Genomic DNA, 23,534 nt, shown 5'->3' on the forward strand with positions numbered 1-23,534 from the left:
ACCCATATACTTACTCATATAGCTACTGATCAACACATGCAGCAGTTTACATAACAACAGACATAATGATGCACAAATTAAGACAGTTTAGTCACTAACTCATGCACTCAGTGACACACATTTATTCACTCACTCATACAGTCAATCATGCACCTAATAAATCCTTCATCCAGACACTTATACATCCACTCATTCTTCAATATGTAAGACATATTTTAACTTTACAGAAACATACAGTCACTGGATGTTGTCATCAGTGATGTCATTTGAGATGTCATCAGTGATGTCATCAGTGATGTCATTTGAGATGTCATCAGTGATGTCATCAGTGATGTCACTGACCATGTCATGAATGATGTAATATGTGACATGATCAGCAGTGGATTGCGGGTGCGCGATATATAGTTAGTACAACTAACTATATATGGAATTTCAATGGTTTTGTGTGAGTAAAATAAGGTTTTTTTAAATGCTAATTCCTAACTATATATGGTCTATAACCTATGTTTTTTTCAGTGAATTTCAATGGTTTTTTAATAGCAAATAACAAAAGCTTTAAAATGTATTTTTCTTTAAATCAAAAAATATATTTTACATGTTTTTAATACTTTTTTTTTTTAATTATATTTTTTGTTTCGCTCACGGTACGCGAACCGGTTAGCTTCCCGTTAGCGCAATTTGGTGCCGCGACCCGGTCCGCGAACCGGTAAACGTTCCGTTTCCGCAACTGCTGCGTTAGAAAACAACATCGTGACGCGTCGCGTCAGCGTGACGTATCGCGTTTTCGCGTAATACGTCATATGACGCGCCAAGGTAGCGTACCCGGAAGCGAACTGGTACGCGAACCGAGGCGCGAAACGCTGCTTCCCGGAAGCGATCCGGGACGCGGCCCAAAGCGCGTAACGTAAACACAACAAGTCATGTGACTCGGTAATAACACTTATTATTGGTTCATTTCACTTTTGGTTTCCTAATGATGTAAGACTAGGTCATGTGACATAAAAGTAACACTTTTCATTGGTTTAGAACTATTGTTTTTCCCAAATGATGAAAACCCCTCCTTCTTTCCTCACTCTGACTTTCATCTTTGTGAGAGAAAGACCCTTTGTGATTAGTGAGCAATGGCTTCATTAGTAGCTTCAGCTGGTGCTTCCCCACCACCTCCACCACATCCAAAGAAGAGAGGACCACCTGCTGAAGTTATTATTCAGCAAGAGGAGGAAGAAGAGGAAGAAGAGGAAGAGCAGCAAGAGAGGCAATTTTTGCGTGAGGAGCCCAGGAGGTCTCATGTGAAAGTAAATTATATTTGGCAATTTTTTACTTATCCCCAGGGCCAAAAAAAAGTCAATGCACGGTACGTAACTTGCCTTATATGTAAAGAAAGCCTGTCCAGAGGCACCGAGAAGAAGTACAGTTACGGCAATTACACGATGCATCGCCATATGAGTAGGTGGCATCCTAACAACTACAGTGCTGCGCAGTTACGTGACCAGCAAGATAATCCTCCTTCTATGGCCAGAAGATCAGTTGTGCAGGAAGTGACGGGACCAGAGGCGAGGGAGTTGGTCCCAAATATACAGATGAGATTCGGGGAAGTGAAACAAGTGTGCGTGCATTGCAATGGGTTCATTTGCTACAGAGAAAGTAGCATCACTCTGATCAACAGAGCTATCGACAATCATGATTGTCCGAAACGCCCCAGAGAATAAATTCTTTTTTTTTTGTTGCTCCTGTTGAGCCCTTTACAATGAATCGTTTTCGTTTCCCCCCCCAAAAAACCAAAAAAAATATAAAACTGTTCAGAAAATACAAAAAAAGTAAAAAAATGTTCAGAAAAATAATAAAAAAAATATAAAACAACAAAAACAATTAAAAAAAAGTTCTTTTCAGAACTACCTCCCCGTTATAAAAAAATTGGTAGAATATTTGGAACTCTGCCAACCTCTATTTCTTTTGGTTCGCTTCCCCGTTCGCTCTCCGGTACGCGAACCGGGAGCGAACCAAAAATAAATAAAAAAAAAAAAGAAGAGTAATTATAAGGGAAGGAAACAGACAGTTATGTTAAAAGAAAGACAGCTATAGGGAGTAAAGTAGAGATACTGTTTAATAGATCTATTTACTGAAGAAAAGATTTAAGAGAGTATAATTGTGAAAAACAAATAGATAAGGAAGTGAGAAAAAAAAAAGAGAGTAGAAGAATAACAAACAAGAGTTTCTTAGAGAATGTGAATGAATAATCAAATTAAGATTAAAACATCGGAATAACAGAGAGAAAAAACACAATGCAGAAAAGAAGAAGTAACAGAAAAGGAATGATTGAAACAGCAAAGAAATGTAAATAACATAGGGGCATATTATCAACATAGGCGATAAAAATCTTGCTGCTTTTATCAGCAGAAATCTGACACTAAAGACGCTTTTGCGGCAGTTTTCTGCCAATAATTACTGCTTTTATTGGCAGAAAACTGCCGCTAAAGCCGCTTTTCCGGAAGAAAACTGCTGCTAAAGCCACTTTTGCGGCAGTTTTCTGCCGATAAAAACACTGATAAATGTATTGCCTGTGTTGATAATATGCCCCTTACTGTGCTTGAACTACAGAGAGAAAGCATAATGAACAAGTAGTGAAAGAGTGATCAGTCAGAAACAGTGAGAGTAATAGAGACAGAGTGAGTGAACAAGAGTGACGAAGTATGAGAAGAGAGGGACTGACAAAAATAGTGGAAGGAGTAGAGTAAGTAAGTAATAGAGAAAGGATTGAGGGAAGTAGCAAAGGCAGGAAAGTGAGGGTTAAAGAAATGAAGTAGTGAAACTAATAGAAGTTAAATGTGATAGAAATGTAACGAAAAGAGTACAAAACATTTACCTTATAATTGTCGTTAACTTAGTCACTTGTAATTTTTATACTTTCAATCTGTGAAAGAGAGAACAAACATTTGAAAAATATTAAAACATGTATTTAAAAATTAGAAAAGACAAGGGAAAAGATTGAAGGACAAACAGTTTTTCAATAACTTTGACACTTACAGAAGCCTCTGCTTCTCCATGCCCCTACACAGTCCTAAAAATATACATTTTAAACTAACAGTATCTTGATGCAGATGAAGTGAGGCCTATCTTGCAATATGGTGCATCTTTTGCACTGCTGCTGTCTCACAACAGTGATGCAATGGCAGCGCAAAAGAGGTGCAAAGCCATCATAAAATTGCCCTTAACATTTTAAATAATTGTTTCAGGATGCCAATAAGATGTGTCCTATCCAGAGGTTTGTTTCAGGTGAGGCCTACTCAGGGTTCCAAATGAAATTTCGAGTTGTTGAAGAGTACAGAGGAGATAATACATGTGAAGGCCTACCAATGAAGTAAGTCATGTACACTTCACTCTTGAACAAAGGCCAGACCTCTTTTGTGTCTGTGGACAGACCTAAACTTAATCTGCACAATGTCATTCGTAAACTTAGGAAACACAGGTGATGTAATTGAAAAATGTGGAGTTTCTTTTCCTCATTTCACAATCACATCACCTGTGTTTCCTTTGCTTAGGTATCTCATAGTGCAGATGGAGTCTAGCATATCAAAGAGTACACAGAAGTTGAGCAGTGTATACAACAATTTTGACATTTACAGAAGACTCAGTTTCTTATCTTGTTGGAGATGAAGTGAGGCCTGTCTTGCAACATGGTGCATCTTTTGCATCACTGCTGCATCGTTTCATGTGGCACGGGTTTTTTACAGCATGACACATCTGCCTAGATGCATCAATTTGTAATTTTGTCGCCTCATAGCAAATCTTTTCCACCGCCAATGCGTCACAAAAGTGACGCACAGTGTCGCAAAAGAGGCATACACCTATCATAAATCTGTCCCTAACATTTTAAATGATTACTTCAGGATGACGATAAGGTGTGGCCTCTCCAGAAGTTTGTTTAAGGTGAGGCCTACTCAGGGTTGCAGATCAAATTTACGCTTGTTGAAGAATACAAAGGACATAATACATGTGAAAGCCTACCAATGAAGTAAGTCATGTCCACTTCACTCTTGAACAAAGGCCAGACCTCTTCTGTGTCCGTGGACAGACCTAAACTTCATCTGCACAATGTCATTCGTAAACTTAGGAAACACAGGTGATGTAATTGAAAAATGTGGAGTTTCTTTTCCTCATTTCACAATCACATCACCTGTGTTGCCTTTGCTTAGGTATCTCATAGTGCAGATGTAGTCCAGCATATGAAACAGTACCCAGAAATGCACACTGCATGCAAGAACTTTGACACTTACAAAAGCTTCAGCTTCTGCATGCCCCCTACACAGTGCTAATTATATACATTTCAAACTGATGGTATCTTGCTGGAGATGAACTAAAACCTATCTTGCAACATGGTGCATCTTTTACACAAAACTGACCCACAGCGGCGCAAAAGAGGCGCACGGCCATCATAAATCTGATCCTAACATTTTAAATGATTGTTTCAAGATGCCGATAAGGTGTAACCTATCCACAGATTTGTTTCAGGTAAGTCCTACTCAGGGTTGCAGATGAAATTTAGGTTTGTTGAAGAATACAGAGGAGATAATACATGTGCAGACCTACCAACGAAGTGAGTCATGTCCACTGCACTCTTGAACAAATGTCAGACCTCCTCTGTCTCCTGGAACAGGCCTAAACCTCATCTACACAATGTGATGTGTAATGTTAGGAAACACAGGTAATATAATTGAAAAACGTGCAATTTTTTTTGCTCATTCCACAATCATATCACCTGTGTTTCCTTTGCTTAGGTATCTCATTGTGGAAATGTAGTCTATCATATGAAAGACTACGTAGAATGTGAGCACTGTATGCAACAACTTTGACACTTACAGAAGCCTCTCCTTCTCCATGCCTCCTACACAGTTCTAAATGTACATCATAAATACAAACAGTACAGAATTAATTATACATGTTAAATGGTTTATTTTTGCTGTTCTCAGAATGTATCAAATTTCACTAAAAACAGTGACTTGAAGGTATTCATCATATAACAGCGGGGGAAAAAAAACACAATCAAAATGATTGCGTTTAAAAAACCCATACAACATAACAAATCAGAATTCAGAACTCCTTAAAATTAACTTACTTTCCATGACGTCGAAGGATGTCCTATGAACAGCTTACACTCTGTTGTGCTGTTATTACTTTCAGCCCGCCACTTTCTGAAAGAAAACCTCCATCGTTTTGAAAAATATGTTACATACAATAAATGACTTCTCGCTCTCTACCACACGTTTCCACAAGGCCAAATCATGTAAGAGCCATTTATAACTCTTGAAATTCTTGTAAGCCAATCCCGTCATTTTGTATTTCCGCAACTTTCAGAATTAAAATGTTGAAGACCATTTTCACAATCCTGGACTAGTAATATCTTACCCTTCTTGCTCACTCATGTTCTACATTTCCTATGACACTGATACTGCTTACTATGAAGCAGACTTACACTACCTCTATGACTACTACAATTATTTAATTCTCTACATCACTTTTAATCACAAAGCAATATAAAACAGTAGACAGCATTGCAGACTTACATTCCCTCTACTCCATGTTTTGATTGGCTGCTTCAATTAGCTTATAAAAAGAAACAGTTTTTCTGAACTCATTCAAAGTGCAGTTATTTTCCCATGACGTCAACTGTTATGGTAAGAAGTTATGTCTCTGTACTACACTTATCCTCAAGGCCAAATCGTGTAGGAGCCATTAGAACCTCTTGAAATTCCTCAGAGCACATCCCGAGATTCTTTCCCTAAAATTTTGGTTTTAAAAACACCAGGTAAGAATTTTTAAGGTCATACGGCAATTTTTTTTTTTAAATTAAAACAGAATCGTTGCAGAATGACCAGCCATTTCTAGACTTTAAATAAGCTGTGTAATGTCCTGATGTTATTGAAGGACCGTCATGATATATAATTGCTGCAGTTACAAAAGTCCTTCCTGATATTGACAACTGTGAAGCCACAAATTTTTTAATTAAAGTTGTTAATTTTGTTCCATCAGGCCTACATCGTTGGAACATTAAAATGACATACTGGCCATATGTTCCTATAAACAATGTTGACATCATTTCAGATTTACATTGGCTACACTCCATGTTGTGATCAGCTGCTTTTACTAGCTTATTAAAAGAGACTGATTTACTGTCTGGCAAAGTTAAATATATAAATCTTTCTGAGTCTACACTAGTAGTACTTGATACCCTACAGTTCTCGCAGTCATGCTGCCATTGATAAGAAAGCCCAAACAGGTGATCTACATCTACACCTTCAGCATGCAATACATCAAGTATATACATTAAAAACTCCTGACAATCTTGCTGAATATTTTGAGAGAATTGTGTTTGACCTGAACATCTGTCTAACAGATTTCGAATTTCAGACACACTTTCTATTTTTGTTCTATCAGTGCTACATTTCTCTAATACAGAATTTAACAAACTGCAAAATCTTTGATCAGAATTGACCACAATCTCTTCTTTTACATTTTCTAGAGAAAACAAAACATTAACCACTACATTAGCATAGCAGTTGACACCAGAACTGTTTTCAAATTGAAAACCAACAACATCTTCAACAGAATCCTTTTTGTTTCTGCTTATAATTTCAGGTTCATCGACTTTTCGTCTTTATGCTACAACCTCCCTAGTATTGGTCACATTTCTTCGTTTCCGGCCTACCACACGTTTCTCAAACAAAGGATATTGAGGCAAATGTGGCGCATACTCTCTTCTTAACCTATTGTATTCCTTAACACAATCTAGATCCGCACAATTGTTTGTGACATCACACTCAATCAAGTACAATCCCGATAAAGTTCTAACTCGTGACAATGCCACATATGCCATACCCTCCTTGAACACAGAACTGCCAATATTCACCAATGCACTGTCTACACTTAAACCTTGCGATTTATGGATTGTCACCGCATATGCCAAGCAAACAGGAAACTGCTTACGGCGAACATATAAGTCTTTTACAAGCAAAAATCTAGCAGAACAACGACCAATTAGCTGTACTTCCTCAATGCCATCAAATTTAATTTTTAAAAATTCAATTCCATCTCTATTTCTGTATTTCACAAAATCAACAACATTACCCATTGATCCATTTACCAGACCTCTTTCAACATGTAAATTCCTTCTTAAAATTATACGGCAGTTTAAGCACACATTCAGAGTCTTTTCAAAACCTGCAGTTTTAGATATAGTCTTCTCTAATGAATCCAATTTTGTTTTCAAATTCTCAGACAAAATAATTGTTGATCCCATATGCTCTACTCTGTCAATAGCTTCCAGTTTCACAATCTCTTGCTTTTCTAAATGCAACATTTTGTTGTTGAAGATGGCACATTCTGCAAGAGTTGGCATCAAACATATTCCAGATTTCTTCTCAGTAATTTTCTGAAAAATATTCTCAGGCACAACATCTTGTTCTGGATATAAATTTGACAGTAATCGTGCATGTAAAGCTTATTTCCCATGCTCGGTCACTTTTCCAATTCTAACATCTTGTAGAATATTCTTGTAAACTTCATCCTTCGCCTGACGCATATTTTCATGCAGTTCAGCATAATTGAAGTTTAACCATATATTGACGTTGCCAATGCTCCCTAGGCACTTCCTGGTATCTTCATGCGTGAGCATTTTGAACACAGGTTGTCCTTTCACTGGTGTCAGCTGCAGAAGATCTCCGAAAACAATGATGTGTTTGCCAACAAATAACACATCATACTCTGTTTTGAGAACTTCTTGCATTCTCAAATGTACAAAGGCAAGCATGACATTGGAAACCATGCTTACTTCGTCAATGATAAGAAGTTTCATTTTCCTCAAGATTCTTGAAACTTCACAACAAGCATCTCCAGATAGCTTGTGATATTGTAATTTGTTGTCATGCTCCACTGGCAGCATCAGTAAACGATGTAAAGTAATCCCTTTAATGTTATGTGCTGCCAGTCCAGTTGGAGCGGTGACAACACAAGACAGCGATGACTCAGTCCTTTCCTGCAAATAACATGAAATTGCTTTAATGAGGAAATTGTTTCCAGTTCCCACTTCTCCACTCACGTACAGTCGGACAGGCTTCAACGACGTACATGAGCACTCTTTCTTCTCATGACTTAATCCATGATCAATTTGCTTGGTAACTTCGTCATATATTTTCCTCTGCTCAACGTTGAGTTTCATTCGTTTCAAAATGCTTTATTCGGTTTGTACAGGTACAACCATGTAGCAACATACATAAATACAGTTTCAAATCATTTATGTAAGTTTCATAATGAAACAATTAAAAATTACGTCAATATCCATGCGAGTCTCATTTAGATCAATAAGGTATATCACTTGAGTACAAAGTTAGGTTTGATCACTATATACGTTTTAGCAGCAGTTGTTGTAGAAAAAATTAGTGCAAAAAGTCAAAAGTCGCCAATGTAAAGTGCAAAATCAGAAAGACCTATTATGTGCATAAAGTGCTATTGACATGTGCAAATATGCAGAATTAGAGGTAAAGTACAACGTCTGTTTGATCACTTTAACATTTTAGCAGCAATTTGTTTGCAAAAAAGGTTTGTGCAAAAACGCCAGTGCAAAAATGCAAAAACCCGAAAGACAGTCATTGCCATAAGGTGCTTTCGGCAGGTGTAAATATGCAGAATAAATATAAAGTGCATATGAATAAATACACATACAACCAGTGTAACTCAAACGATAAGTCATAGATAAAGACACATTCGTGGCATAAAATGTAACAGCCAAGGGATAGACGGGGGTAAACAGGGGGGGGAAAGTCATATGATGATTGATTTCCTGTGCCAGATGCATTTTAGGATATAAATAGCCACACGATAACACACATCCGGGGAAGCCAGGTCAAACAACAGTTGCATTGCAGCTCTGGTATTGCACATGTTATGTTCTAAAAATAAATGCTTCAGATAAAACTTTCTAAAACCGGTATAAAAATTTCAAAAAAGTAAAAAGTGGCAGATGCTCTGCTTAGATTTCCCATCACATGGACACAGACATGTCCCAGGTTTTTTTACAGTTGGGAAGGCCACCAAAAGGTGGACTATTCCCAGCCTCAGACGAGCTAAAACAAAGCGATGGGAATTAATGTTGACAAATGTAAGATAAGGGGGGAGACCTGTGCTGAGGTTGTACTCCATGTATAATTTAAACGTACTTTGCATTGCATACTCCTTCATTCTGGTCCCTTTTACATGGTCCAAGTAAATGGATTTGAGGTCACGCTTTGTTAAAATTGATTCAGTTAATGTATCTTTAAAAATGTCCTGACCAAAAAGGGTCTTATGCCAGGAATGAATGTGTTTTAGCCAGGGGATTTTCGAGTGTTGGTCGAGTTTAATGCAATCCCTAATTACTTCCTGGGTAAACCTGGTTTCTTCTTTGGCCCATATGGACCGCCATAGGGACAGGGGACGCAATGCAATCAAATCTGTAACATGATTTATGCCTAACTCTCTGTGAGTAATCTCGTTTGAGGCAGAAACAGGGAGGCATAATAATCGTTTCAGATACTTGTTTTCCTCCTGCTGGATGGACAGGGCAATCTGAGGATTATATCCCCATATCCCTGCTCCATACAGAGCAGCGGACATACATCTTGAATTGTAGATGGAGATCATTTCTCGGATTCTACGACCCCCTAATTTAGAGGCAAATCTGAAGATGCAATTTACATTTCTAGTCATCTTCAGACCAGCACAGGATTGCTCGTTTACCCATCTCCCATCTCCTGAAAAAGTAATGCCTAAGTAGCAGAAATGTTGGACAGCCTCGAGTTTATCCCCATCTAGAAAGAATGACTTGTTTTTCTTCATTTTCTTTCCGCAGGTCATAGTCATTGTCTTGCCCTTGTTGATTTCGAGCTTTCTGCCCTGAATAAAAGTATGGAACTTATTAATTAACTTTTGCAGCCCGTTCGCGGTCCTGGAAATCAGGACCGCGTCGTCCGCGTATAAAAGGACGGGTATTTGCTTTCCATTGATGATGGGGGCATCAGCATAAGATTCTTGTAAAAATTGGTCAACCTGATTTATAAAAAGGGAGAATAAAAGGGGGGCAAGCACGCACCCTTGTCGGATCCCTCTGCCAATTTTAAAAAATGGGGTACATTCACCGTCTGTTCCAAATCTAACCTTACCAGAAAGACTACTGTACATTCTGGCGAGGAGGTGGATGATTTCAGGCGGTGCACCCGTAGCAAGTAGTGTTGGCCAGAGCAGTGCGTGTTCCACCAAATCAAATGCTGAACTTAGATCGGCAAAGCACATGAACAGGTTCCCGTCCTTAGCTTTTGTGTACTTGCCGATAATAAGTTCCAGGTTCACGCACTGCTCCATAGTTCCTAAACCCCTACGGAACCCGTACTGGATGGGCGAAAGAATATTATTATCTTCTGCCCAGGACTCTAGTCTCACCAAGAGTACACGACTCAAGATCTTTAGTGATGAGTCCAGAAGTGGAATTGGGCGATAATTTCGTGCTTCTGCCCTAGAGCCCTTTTTAAAAAGCGGCACTATAATAGATTGACCCCATGAAGTTGGTAACTTGTCCTCAATAGCAGCATTAAAGTAACGGGTCAAAATGGGGGCCCATAGGGTAATCTAAAATTTGTAAAAGTCCACAGGGACCCCATCCGGTCCCGGGGCTTTCCCCCCCTTACTCTTCTCGATTGCGTCAATCACCTCGCTTAATGTCACAGAAAACAGCAATTTCTCCCATTTAAAACAGGTTGATGTGTCAGTTAAAACATTCGAATTAGAAACAGAAATAAAACCAGAGATAAAATCAGAGTTAAAAATCCCTGTGAAGTGTGCTATCCAAGCCTGGCAACTGACATGCAAAGTTAATTCAGGAATGTTGTCGTTCTTCAAGAACAGACTATTTACAGTGTCCCAGAAAAGTTTATGATCTTTAGTATCTGCGGCCAGATCTAATTTCGCCCAAGCCTCATCCTGCAATTCCTTCTTCCTAGTGGAGAGTGCAGTTTTGTAGTTATGGCGCTCTTCCCTGATCTTACTAGCGTCTCTTGGAGTGGCATCAAGTGAGGTTTTCAGCCTTTTTAGTGACTGGGCACAATAGCCATCAAACCACACCGCCATGACCTTCCTTGGTTTCCGGGCTTTATGCATCAGGGATTTCTCAATAGTTTTTGTTATAGTTAGGAAGTTGGATAACAAGGTTCGTGGGCATGGTTTCGATGACAGGCAATACTCAACTTCTCTGCAGCAATTTGTGATCACGTTGGCAACAAATTGAGTGGGGTCAACTTTAATCCATTTCACCCTCGTCCCATTTGGTCTTTCTGCTGCAATGTCCTGGATAGGTTGACCATAGGTGTTCTTTTTGGTTCCCCAACCCAATAGTTCAACGGTAACACTGTTATGGTCACTGACCGTTTGTTCAATCACCCAGACGTTGATATAAGCTACAGAGCAAGATATCATAATGTGATCAATGAATGATTGGCTGTTTCTCCCATGAAATGTCGGGCACCTGACATTGTTCGCATTCTTGTTGCATTCTAGGAGGTCCAGGTCATATTTAGCAAGTAAGTTATTTAAAGCACTGCCATAGGTATTGTGCGGGAAATGATTATATACACTTGTTTCCCTTCCCGAGTACTCCTCCCTGTGACCACATGCCCCCTTTAGAGCATAAATACATGTTTTGATGTTAAAGTCTCCTACCCATAGGATAACAGCTGGTTTGGATGTACTTGATAAGATCACATCAATGGCCCGCTCTATGTCAGAAATAAACATTCCCCGTTTATCCCCCGCAATGTTGTTATAGAAGTTCACTACTATTAAATCTCTACTACTGCTATGGGCCATACGCAGAACGGAAGCGTGTTCTCCTAGGACAACATGATCGCTGACACGAAACTCAGTCAGTGCGGTGGATATGAGGGTCACAAGTCCTCCCTTGGCTCTACCAGCCTGGGATGCCACAGCCTGTACATTAAAAGAAGTGTAACCCTCAACATGTACTTCTTCCCTGTCCCAAGTTTCTTGCAAGCAGATTATATCATAACCCTGTTTAATAAAATCAGTCCATATGGGGGTGTTTACCTTAGAGGCTATCCCAGCTATATTCCACGTAATAGCCCTCAGGTTCTCTTCCAAAGCTACTTGGGGTGGATCGGTGACCGTTATGACTAGTGATGTTATCTGGTTCTCCGGGTAATTTTCGCCAGTGCATATGGTAGCATCTATCAAAGTTGGGTCGTTAGAATTTGCTACAGTGGTGTCTGTTGGAAATTCCTCAACTGTTTTAACGGCCATCAACCTAAATTCCTCAGTTACAGATGACTCGTCAGCGGGAATACCCCCGAGTCAGTCATTTTCATCTAAGGAATTGAAAATCTGAAATCTGTTGGATGTTGGGACTGCATATTGACCATAAATGTTCGTTTCCGGCCCAGGGACATTAAGGTTATTGAAGTAGTTGGGGTTTGATGTTCTGAATAAGTTCAGTGGTTGCTGTGGTGTATATTGGTTATATGGGTCATAAGGAAACAAAGGGTGCCTGATTGATTGCGCTGGTGCCTGCTGTACAGGTGGGTGAGGCATGTTTATTGCTCTAGGGTGTTTGAAATTCTGCACAGGAATTTTAGATCCCGCCTGATGTCTGTAAAAGTAGTCCAGTGGGAACAGGGTGGTGTTGTAATCATTATCTGATGGGATTGGCGCGTTCAAGATTGAATCTCTTGCCCATTCGGTGGTTTTGTAGTTTATGATTACACAGTCCCCACTTATTTCCTTTTTGCTGGGGCCCACCCACCCTACCCTTTGGGTTGAGAGAATCTGACTTGCCCCTCTTAGGGGGAATCCACAATTGTGGGCAAGCCAGTGCAAAATTTTGTTTTTAAGTGTTTCACTATTTTCGGGTTGGGAGGGTTTCAATTTCGGGGCATTGGCAAGAATTGCCACATATGGTCTACTTTCTGGGGGAAGATTAATCACTGCAGGAATGATGTTATTATAGCAGCTGCGTCCTGTTGGATTCCCATTTACTAAGGTGTGTCCCGTTGGCACTCCACCTCTTACCCCAGAGGGCCCACTTGTGGTGTTACCTGGGGTATTGGTGTGTGAGTTAGTAGGCTTGCCGGGGGCAGCCGTGGGGGCCACATTTCTGGCGAAAGGAACCTGTGAATTAGTTGTACTAGTAACAGTCATGTTGACCTTATTCCTAGAGGGTGCATGCGGTGGAATTGGAGTGACATGTGGACCCAGATGTTCAAGGATGTCTAATTTAGCTAGACCTAATTTCTCCAAATTTTCCACCTTTATACAGATCTGCTCAAGTTTGTCATTTAGGGGGGCAATGAGGAGCTTCATAGCATCCACAATGTGACACATTATAGACTCCCCATTGAGTGTGGTGAGGTTAATATTGCCTCTTAGTCCCAAATTTGGGCTTAACTGCAGTGGAGGTGACTCTCTTCCGTTGGCCTGTTCTAATAATGATGGAGTTACCTTCTTTCTTCTGCCCCTTTGTTTCGCGCACCCCCTACACGGGGCCAGTAATTTTCTATTGCGTGTGCGTCTGGGTCTAGATCTGCGGTGGACAGAGCCGTTGCCAGTCGTGATATCTACACAGCTATTGTTGAGTGAGTCAATAGGGGGGATGGGATCATCATTATCACAGGAAATCAGAATTGCGCTGATCTCAGGCGCATTACTGGGCCCTGGTTCCTTGGGTGGAGTAACATTAATCTGTAAATTGGGAGTTAGGGACAATCGGCTATCCCTATCTTGAAATACTGCAGGAAGGATGGAAGGATCTTCCACGTGAGTTGACACAGCCCCTGGGAGACCCGCATAAGATTGCATTAATATAGAATTGTTTGATAGTGATGTCACATTTATGTTGTTTAGATTACAATCCTCGGGTTGTAATATCTGCTGGGTTAAACAGGCACTTGGTGGTAAAGACAGTCTTCTCTCGGTATTTTCAATGGCGTTTGCTACCACTACGATTGTCTGTTGAAGCATACGGTCAATTGCAGTTAACGTTGGTAGCGGTGTTTTTGTTGAAACAGTGTTCCTTGTGACAGAGCGTGTATGAATGGGCGTTTTTTTTTACCGTGTTCTTGGCATTAGACTTGGGCTCCATAGGTGCCATTACAGTGGGCTTTATAGATCAAATGTGTAAATACCTTTGCAATAGGCGACGAAACGGCCAGGGGGTGTAGCCCAGCCCAGTCTCTGCAGGCCTCTGAGGGCCACAGAGGGCCCGCCCTTTGCCCGGGCTTAGCCCCGGGCACGGCCCCGCGCGCGGTCCCGCGACGCGGGAAGGCCAGCCCCTTTTACGGCGCCTCCGGGCGCTAAGCCTCTACGCGACTTCCGGGCCAGTCGCGGAGGCTTCTGGGGACTGTAGTCTGCTCCCCCACTCGGCGGCAGTCCCGGTGTTGGAGGGCTGCGGCGGGGGGAGGAGACAGCAGGTGCGGTGTGCTGGCAGCAGTTCTCCCTCAACAGGTCGCTCAAGACCCCAGGCAGACGAGGCTGAAGGCAGGTCAGGGACCCCGGATGGCAAGCAGCGTGCAGGTAGGCACACACTCGGAACTCCGCCGGCTTTGGCGCTAACACCGCCGTTGAGTTGTCTTTCCAAGTCTTCTAAGTTAACTGCATCCTCCTGAGCATGTGCCATGGCTCTTTCCACTTCATTCATGGCAGTGGCAGCTTCATTTTCGATAACAGGTCCTCCTAGTGGATCCTGACTCAATGAAGCAGAACTCTGACTGTCCTGAGAACTGTCTCTGGCAATCTCGGCTGCAATCGTTGCTTCCTGCTCGATTTCCGCATTCAACATTTCTACATATTTAGGAAAAGCAGGACATTCTATGGTCTCCTTGGCGGCAGTGAAAGAGTCTTCGTAACAGAGGAAATCTCCAAGCAGTACCTCTTCTGCACGCCAAGGCTTGAAAAGTTGCAAAAGTGCTAAATAGAAAAACTCCTTTTTTTCAGGAGATTCGCCACTCAATTTTCGATGGTTTACCAAGTGGCATTTTCTTTGCTTGACCAGACATCCCTCACTTCCAATTACAGCATACACTCCTTTCTCAGTATCTTCTTTGATGTTCCTCTTGAATATGTAATTTTGTAGAACCTCATACAGACAAACATTCTCGAGGTGACTGCTTCGATTTGGATAATATGTATCCAACATGTTGCTCTTCAAAATGTCGGTACTGTTTGACTCCTTTTCCGCCAAATACTCAATTTCCCGCACATGTTTCAGAACTCGATTACGTGTTGCAGCAAGACCAAGACTCGCCCAAACGATACTCCTAGATTTGGCATAGAGACTTGCTGAAGACAACCGGTCAGAACATTCGTAAGCTCCGATTTCTCGATGCGACAACATCTTCAGACTGAAACTGTACAACTTCTTACTGAGGCTCTTTTCATGGCAAATGTCCTCCCACATATCCTTCAATTCTGTCTTTTCTTTTTTGGTGATGTAAGATGTCACATACCGAGCCACAGCCATACAGTTATCAGCCACAAACTGTATATCCATGTTAGCATTCCACATGGACAAAATCACTGGGTTGTAGTCATTGATGTACTTGGACTCTTCGTTCCTCTTCAAATTATATGTGTTTTTAGGTGATTTATTCATCACATTATGTTGCAGCGAAGACATCAAACTGTTTACTCTTCCTTTAGAAATCACCGGTCGTGGAAAGCCGAAACGACATTTGGTGTAGAACTTGTCCTTGTTTCGGAATTTACGACGACAGTACTTTCCACAACGATGGCTTTGGAAACGTAGAACTTTTTCTCGTAGGCTTTTCTTCTCCTTTGCGTTTGGAACAGCACACGTAGAATACTGTTGTATGAAACTCATCACTGAGTCTTCTGGATCTGTTCCAAATTTAGGTGCATCCTTGATCCACAACAGCATATGTATGTGAGGAGCACCTCTTGCTTGGTACTCCTTTCTCCAGAAGAAATCCAACACCTCTCCAAGAGGTGGATTCTTCTTATTCATGATGAAAGACATCATAGCTTCAAATCTATGATTGAAGTACCGGCATACATTGACTGGATCCAAAGAGCACAGTTCTCCGGGTGTCTTGAATTCGATGTTTTCGATGTTTCCATTTGCCTCTCGTAGAAATTCAAGTAAGTCTTCCCAGCCATACTCGGCACAGCTCAGAGTGAGGAACCATGTGGGAGTTCCTAAGTTCCTCAGCATACATTTTAAATCACCATGACGACGGTACCAGTACTCATTAGTACCACGCTGACACGCCATGAGATTAATCAGGTGAGAATCCAAAATACTGTCTTGGACATTGACTTTATCCATAAAGTCACTTGCCGAGATGTTTTGCATGTGTATACCACTTTTCAAGATGTGGTTCACTGCATATGACAGTCCAGACAGATCGCTTTCAAACAGGAGATGAAACAAATAGGGAATACATTGTCGAAACCTAGCATCTCCTGCATACAATCGCAAAGTCCGGTATTCAGAAGCAGGAATTTGATGAGGTCGCTCATCATATCTTCCTCCCTGACCTGTTGGAAAAAGCTGTGGGAAACACCGAGCTTCCAAACTTTCCTCCCAAACACTAATGGGACTCCCTTTGGCTTGTTTCATTTGAAACAACTCAATAGCATTCCCCATGACTTCCTTAGAATGCAAAGGATGAACACTATAATGTTCATATATTTCTTCACTAGTAGAGGGTTCTACTTTCTCAATTTGACCAGCACACAAATCGCTATCCTCTTCCTCACTTACTTCCTCTTCTGCAACATATATATTCTTATAGTACTTATTATTTTTTTTCAAATACAATGTTGCCTTTTTGACTTTCCTAACATCCACTAAATCTTGCCATATTTTCTTATTCTTTGTCGGAACCCCATTAACTAAGATAACCAGAGGGTCCTCTTCCACTTTTTCTACTCCAATTGTGTTAATGTTTTTCTTCAAATCTAGAGGCAAATAAACAACTCTTCCCTTTAATCCTCTCTGTAAATCTGATGGAGGCAATTTCCCTGTCTTTGGCTCCATTCTTACAATAGCCTGAAAGGGATGGATACTTTGAATCAAAATAGATTCATAAGTATGTAAATCCTTCAATTCAGAAGGAATCTCAACCAATTCCAGATTATTATGAACTGCTCTAACAGGCATCTGGTTTTGATTTAATTTGCTACAACAATAAGTACACACACGTTGATCCGATCCCAAATCGAAACAATTTTCTACCATCAAGTATGTTGTGAAATCCTTCCATTCACTATTATTTTCCCTTTCACTTTTTGCATATAAATCCACTAACTTAGTCTGATTCTTATAATAAGTGCGTCGACAACACACACAAGTGAAATTAGGCCTCTCACTTGATTTCACCTGAAACGTCGCAATTTCCCTCTGAAAATTATCTGTACTGGAAACCTATACACTATCTTCCACATTACCCTCTTCTTCTTGGTCAATTTCAACATTCTCCTCTTTACTTCCAAAGTAACAAAACTCAATTTCTTCACAAATATTCTTCACATCTATTTCAGAACCATGCAAAAGAGCAGTGCATAATTGTTTAAGCATAACTGCTGGACTCTTAGCATAATACAACATTCTAACTAATTTCCTCACTTTATTATGATGCACTGCTAGCATCCTGAAATGATGAAAAACACTCTGGCATACTCTCCTGGAAAGACAAGCCAGTGAATGACCATGCAAACCTGTCACTTCTCTCACTCTGCAAGGATCTAATTCTTGCAACAACTTCATTTTCTGCTTCAAACTTTTCTTATTAAATGTCTGTACAAAATCACAAAGCAAATTGATGGAATCCTGTCGCACACTGCAAATACTACTACACTTCCAGGTGTACACAGGTCCCTTAGGACGTCTTCCTAAAACCTCATTACCTAACATCTCTTCTGCCTCTGTTGTCACAAGTTTTTCTTTTTCAACTGGACAACCATCTTTCACTTCATAAGCTCGACCACTGGTGTCAACTGCATGCACCAAATCATTATCCTGGAAATAACTCTCCTCATTAAAAAATGCCTCACAACTTGAACTATGCATCCATTCTCCGGAAAAAACTTCACAAAAATTACTACGATTAACTATTCTCTTCCATCTACTATTTGTTTTGAAATCATAAATTGCCTTGTTTAGCTTCCTAATTCTATTGATTATCAAAATAAATAACTTACGTTTAATTTCAAATGCCTGATCAATAACTTTCTCAACTTTTTTTTTCTCTTATAAAAAACCACTTTCTGTTGACCTTTCTTAATATTTTTTAACAAATTGCCAATTATCCTGTTGCGGAACATTCGTTTACGAATGTCCCTAAACTGTTGTTTCCTTCTACTATCATGCACAGAGTTATCTCTTGCTCTAGCAGTAACATTTTTGATTGGCCTTTCCTTTCTGTTTAAATTCCTTCTCTTTTTCTGGACTGAAACATTTTCTGTAGTAATACTTTTTTTACTACAAATATTTCTTATGAATGTTTTTGTGGTCTTACCCGGTGCTTTCTTGGTGACTTGACAAGTTTTTTTGCTAGAGGACTGCTGCATTATTTCATGGACCTGCTGTCTTTGACGTTTTGCAGCCTTTCTAAGTCTATCCTTGGTTGGCATGCTGAAATCTTGAAATGATCTGCAGTTGAATCTGTGGTAAAATATAATAAAAAATGTTATTAACCACTATTACCAAACAGTAAATCAATAACAGTCATCAAAAACTTAACACACTACTTCACATTTTTACATAGAATATTTTTTAGTGCTTGGCAAATTTAGAATACAGAAATGTCAGAAAAGAAATGGAATTCATATTCATTTTACCTGTGCTGTTTTATATGTGAATCTGATCTAATTTTATGAGCATATTTTAATATTTTATTGAAGACACTACACATAACCTGTTTTTGAAGGTGTGTTTAATTTAAAATTAAACAGTTTACATTTTTACTTTTCATTTATTCTAAATTTTAAAAATAAATGTTTATAGTTCCATAGGCTCAAGCAGGTCAGCTTCCCACCCTATGTCATACAATTCTGACAAATCTGCATCCTCATCATGTTCTTCTTCATCCTCAGGATTTAAATCATCCAAGGGATCTACTTCCACTGACGTTTCAATTACGAGTTCAATGATGAGGTCAAGATCAACTGATTGCTGATTGTCGCTCATGTTGATGTTGTCGTTATCTTTAAAGAAAGATAACAACAATGAGATGTTGCAGAGTAAGAGACAAATCTCAGAGATTATAATAGTAAAATTGTTTAACAAGAGTAACATTTTGCAGCTATTATTTAGCCATGTCCAGCGATGCTGAGGAGGTGAGGCCTATATCCAAGTTTTCAGTGAACAGGACTCATCTCTTCTTAACATTGGATAAGCCTCACCGACTCTGTGTTCCCTGCTCATACTTAAATGTACAGGGGCAGATTTATGCTAAGTGGCGCATCCCCACGGATGCACCAGTTAATGTGCACCGCTGCTCTGCCACCCATAGTGTGCCGCATTTACAATGTGGAGCACCATTGAGCAAAAACAGCACAGATTCGTCACGCATCTGTGCCGCAAAAGCAGCACATTGCAGGAATCACGTCATAAGCGCGACATGTCTACTGCAATGCACAGGAGGAACCCTCACATTGCATGGTGCATCACTTTTTATGCCTGTTTCAAACAGGCGTAAGGATTTGATTCAGCAATGCTATAAAGCTGACTCAGTGAAATCTTCTAAATTTCACTGTGTTAGTTTTACAGGGCTTTCTTGCAAATTAATGCATACCTTGCAACAAAACACCTATATGAAAACTGACGCAGGTTTCATGTGGCACAGGACTTTACAGCATGACACATCTGCCTAGATGCATCAATTTTTAAATATGTCGCCACATAGCAAATCTTTTGCACCACCGCTGCGTCACAAAAGTGACGCACAGCAGCGCAAAAGAGGCACACGGCTATCAAAAATCTGTCCCTAACATGTTAAATGATTGATTCAGGATGACGATAAGGTGTGGCCTATCCAGAGGTTTGTTTAAGGTGAGGCCTACTCAGGGTTGCAGATCAAATTTACGCTTGTTGAAGAATACAGAGGAGATAATACATGTGAAGGCGTACTAATGAAGTAAGTCATGTGCACTTCACTCTTGAACAAAGGCCAGACCTCTTTTGTGTCCGTGGACAGACCTTAACTTCATCTGCACAATGTCATTCGTAAACTTAAGAAACACAGGTGATGTAATTGAAAAATGTGGAGTTTCTTTTCCTCATTTTACAATTACATCACCTGTGTTTCCTTTGCTTAGGTACCTCATAGTGCAGATGGAGTCTAGCATATCAAAGAGTACACAGAAGTTGAGCAGTGTATACAACAATTTTCACATTTACAGAAGACTCAGCTTCTTATCTTGTTGGAGATGAAGTGAGGCCTGTCTTGCAACATGGTGCATCTTTTGCATCACTGCTGCATCGGTTTCATGTGGCACAGGTTTTTTACAGCATGACACATCTGCCTAGATGCATCAATTTGTAATTTTGTCGCCACATAGCAAATCTTTTGCACCGCCACTGCGTCACAAAAGTGACGCACAGTGGCGCAAAAGAGGCATACACCTAACATAAATCTGTCCCTAGCATTTTAAATGATTAATTCAGGATGACGATAAGGTGTAGCCTATCCAGAGGTTTGTTTAAGGTGCATGAAGCTCTAGCAGTACATATCCAGAAATGTAATTGATTTCAAAAAACGTTTTTAAACACAACATATAAATCAATTGTATACCTACATTCATGGGGAAATGACTTAAAATGAAATTAAAATCGTTTGTGAGGAAAAGGAATGCTTTTAAAATTTATGACAATGAAATAATGGTGTCTGCTTCTTCATTTCATTTCTCTTCAGCATTTTTGGGTCACTTTTAACATGGCTATGTAACTCAAAGAATCAAAATCTAAATTTGCCAAGCACAGGTGGGAGCATATTTCCAAGGAACTTGCCCCACGGAGAAAGGTCTTAAATTAAAATGGGAAAAATAACATCAAAGACACTCAAATGCCTTATAAAGAAGCAGACACCATTATGTCCTTGTCATACATTTTAAAAGCATTCCTTTTCCTCAAAAACGATTTTCAAGTCATAATTTGAAAACACTGCACATGGGGAAATGACTGAAAATGTCCTTAAGACACATGAAAGCGTTTTTTGATTGCCTTTGCAGCATTTTTGGGTCACTTTTAACATGGCTATGTAACTCAAAGACTCAAAATCTAAATTTGCCAAGCACAGGTGGGAGCATATTTACAAGGAACTTGCCCCACGGAGAAAGGTCTTAAATTAAAATGGGAAAAATAACATCAGAGACACTCAAATGCCTTATAAAGAAGCAGACACCATTATTTCCTTGTCATAAATTTTAAAAGCATTCCTTTTCCTCAAAAACGATTTTCAAGTCATAATTTGAAAACACTGCACATGGGGAAATGACTGAAAATGTCCTTAAGACACATGAAAGCGTTTTTGATTGCCTTTGCAGCATTTTTGGGTCACTTTTAACATGGCTATGTAACTTAAAGACTCAAAATCTAAATTTGCCAAGCACAGGTGGGAGCATATTTCCAAGGAACTTGCCCCACGGAGAAAGGTCTTAAATTAAAATGGGAAAAATAACATCAGAGACACTCAAATGCCTTATAAAGAAGCAGACACCATTATTTCCTTGTCATAAATTTTAAAAGCATTCCTTTTCCTCAAAAACGATTTTCAAGTCATAATTTGAAAACACTGCACAGCTCCTATGCACAAAAACACCCTGTCAGTACTAATACTTCACATTTTCTCCAATTACAATTTCTCAAAGAAACATAATCTATTTGTAAAACACTTGAGACAAAGCAACATTTTAAAAACACAACTTTCTTCATAATTTTCTCCTTAAAACACACTATTCTCTATCTAAATTAAATAAATCTTTTCTCACCTTAGCAAATACTTTATGAGTTTTAAAACAGTCTCAGAAATACACCAATTTGTCTTCAGCAGAACAAAGGGTATGCACTCCAGAGGCTGCAGCTATAGAAAGCACAGAAATGCTGTAATTCATCACACATATCTCTCATGTCACCCAATCAAAACTCTTCCCTCACTTTTTTCAAATCAAAACCCTTCCCCCCTCTGCCCTCTCTGCCTTTTTTACATAGCAACCACCTCCTGGAAGACCTCTGGTGTTTGCAAGTTCACACAACAATGTTTCAATTGAACTCTGAACTCTCAGTGCACCTGCGTATCCAGTGCAATCTTTCATTAAATGATTTTTTTGACCATTCAAATTACATCTTTCAAAGAACTCATCCATGCACCCTAACTTTCTGTTTTCAGCAATCAAAATCCACCAATCACTGTTACTGCTTCATTAACACAGAAACTCCACAGTTTTTTTCATTTTAAACTCTTATTTTTTCAACTGCCATTTCATTACCACACTTCATCTGACTGCAGCAGAACCTTCTCTCACCATGTTTTCTGTCTGGATTGTTGGACATAGTTACATCTATTGGGCTCAGAGGTATGCTGAGAACAGAAATTTACCTAACCTCAATTTACAAGATGTGGAAATTAAGTGGTTTGGCCACAGAGGATTAAAATGTCACCAATTGATACCATTGGTGAAGACCTTTATGCATTTGCCAAAACCTGACCTGTTAATTGTGCACTGTGGAGGTAATGATTTGGGCACTTTGACTGGAGTAGGTCTGGAAATGCTTTTAAAGGACACCTTTGAGCAATTAATGGCACTTTTTCCTCAAACTGCCTTGGTATATTCAAATATATGCCAAAGACAGAAATGGAGGTGGTCGAACCAATTTTGTCCACAAATTGAGAAGTCGAGGAAGCATGTAAACAAATCTGTTTCAGCTTACATGAGAGACCATGGAATGGGCTCCGTGTACAACAATAACTTGCGTTACTACATGCAAGATATCTACAGAGGAGATGGAGTTCACTTCTCAGATGAAGGGAACAGAGTTTTCATTCTGAATTAAAAAATGTGCATTGGTACCTACTTATAAGTACCTAAATGTACCATAAACCCAAAAGCTCTTCTCAGAGCTACCCTACATCTGATCACTCACAATTATTATTTTACTCTAACTTTTTTTACTAATTTTCAACAAAGTACGCTCCCCGGAGCGCTACCCGGTACGCGAACCGGAAGCTAACCGCGCGAAATTTTTAAAAAAAATGTTTTTTTTCGCACATATGGGCCTCCTCAGCCATCCTCAGAAAACCTAGGGGGTCAAAATACATCTACCGTGTCCCCTTCTACCCATTCTGAACATTATGTGCCCTCCATCTTGTATCTTAATTCGACCGAAACACAAAATGGTGGACTCCCGTAACGCTTAAGGTTCGCGTACCGGGGCGATCGCCAGTTCGCGTACCGGGGCGCTCCCCGGGAAGCGCTCCATGAAAAAA

The sequence above is a fragment of the Lissotriton helveticus genome, chromosome 2_1 (genome assembly GCF_964261635.1).
Source record: "Lissotriton helveticus chromosome 2_1, aLisHel1.1, whole genome shotgun sequence".
Lineage (NCBI taxonomy): Eukaryota > Metazoa > Chordata > Amphibia > Caudata > Salamandridae > Lissotriton > Lissotriton helveticus.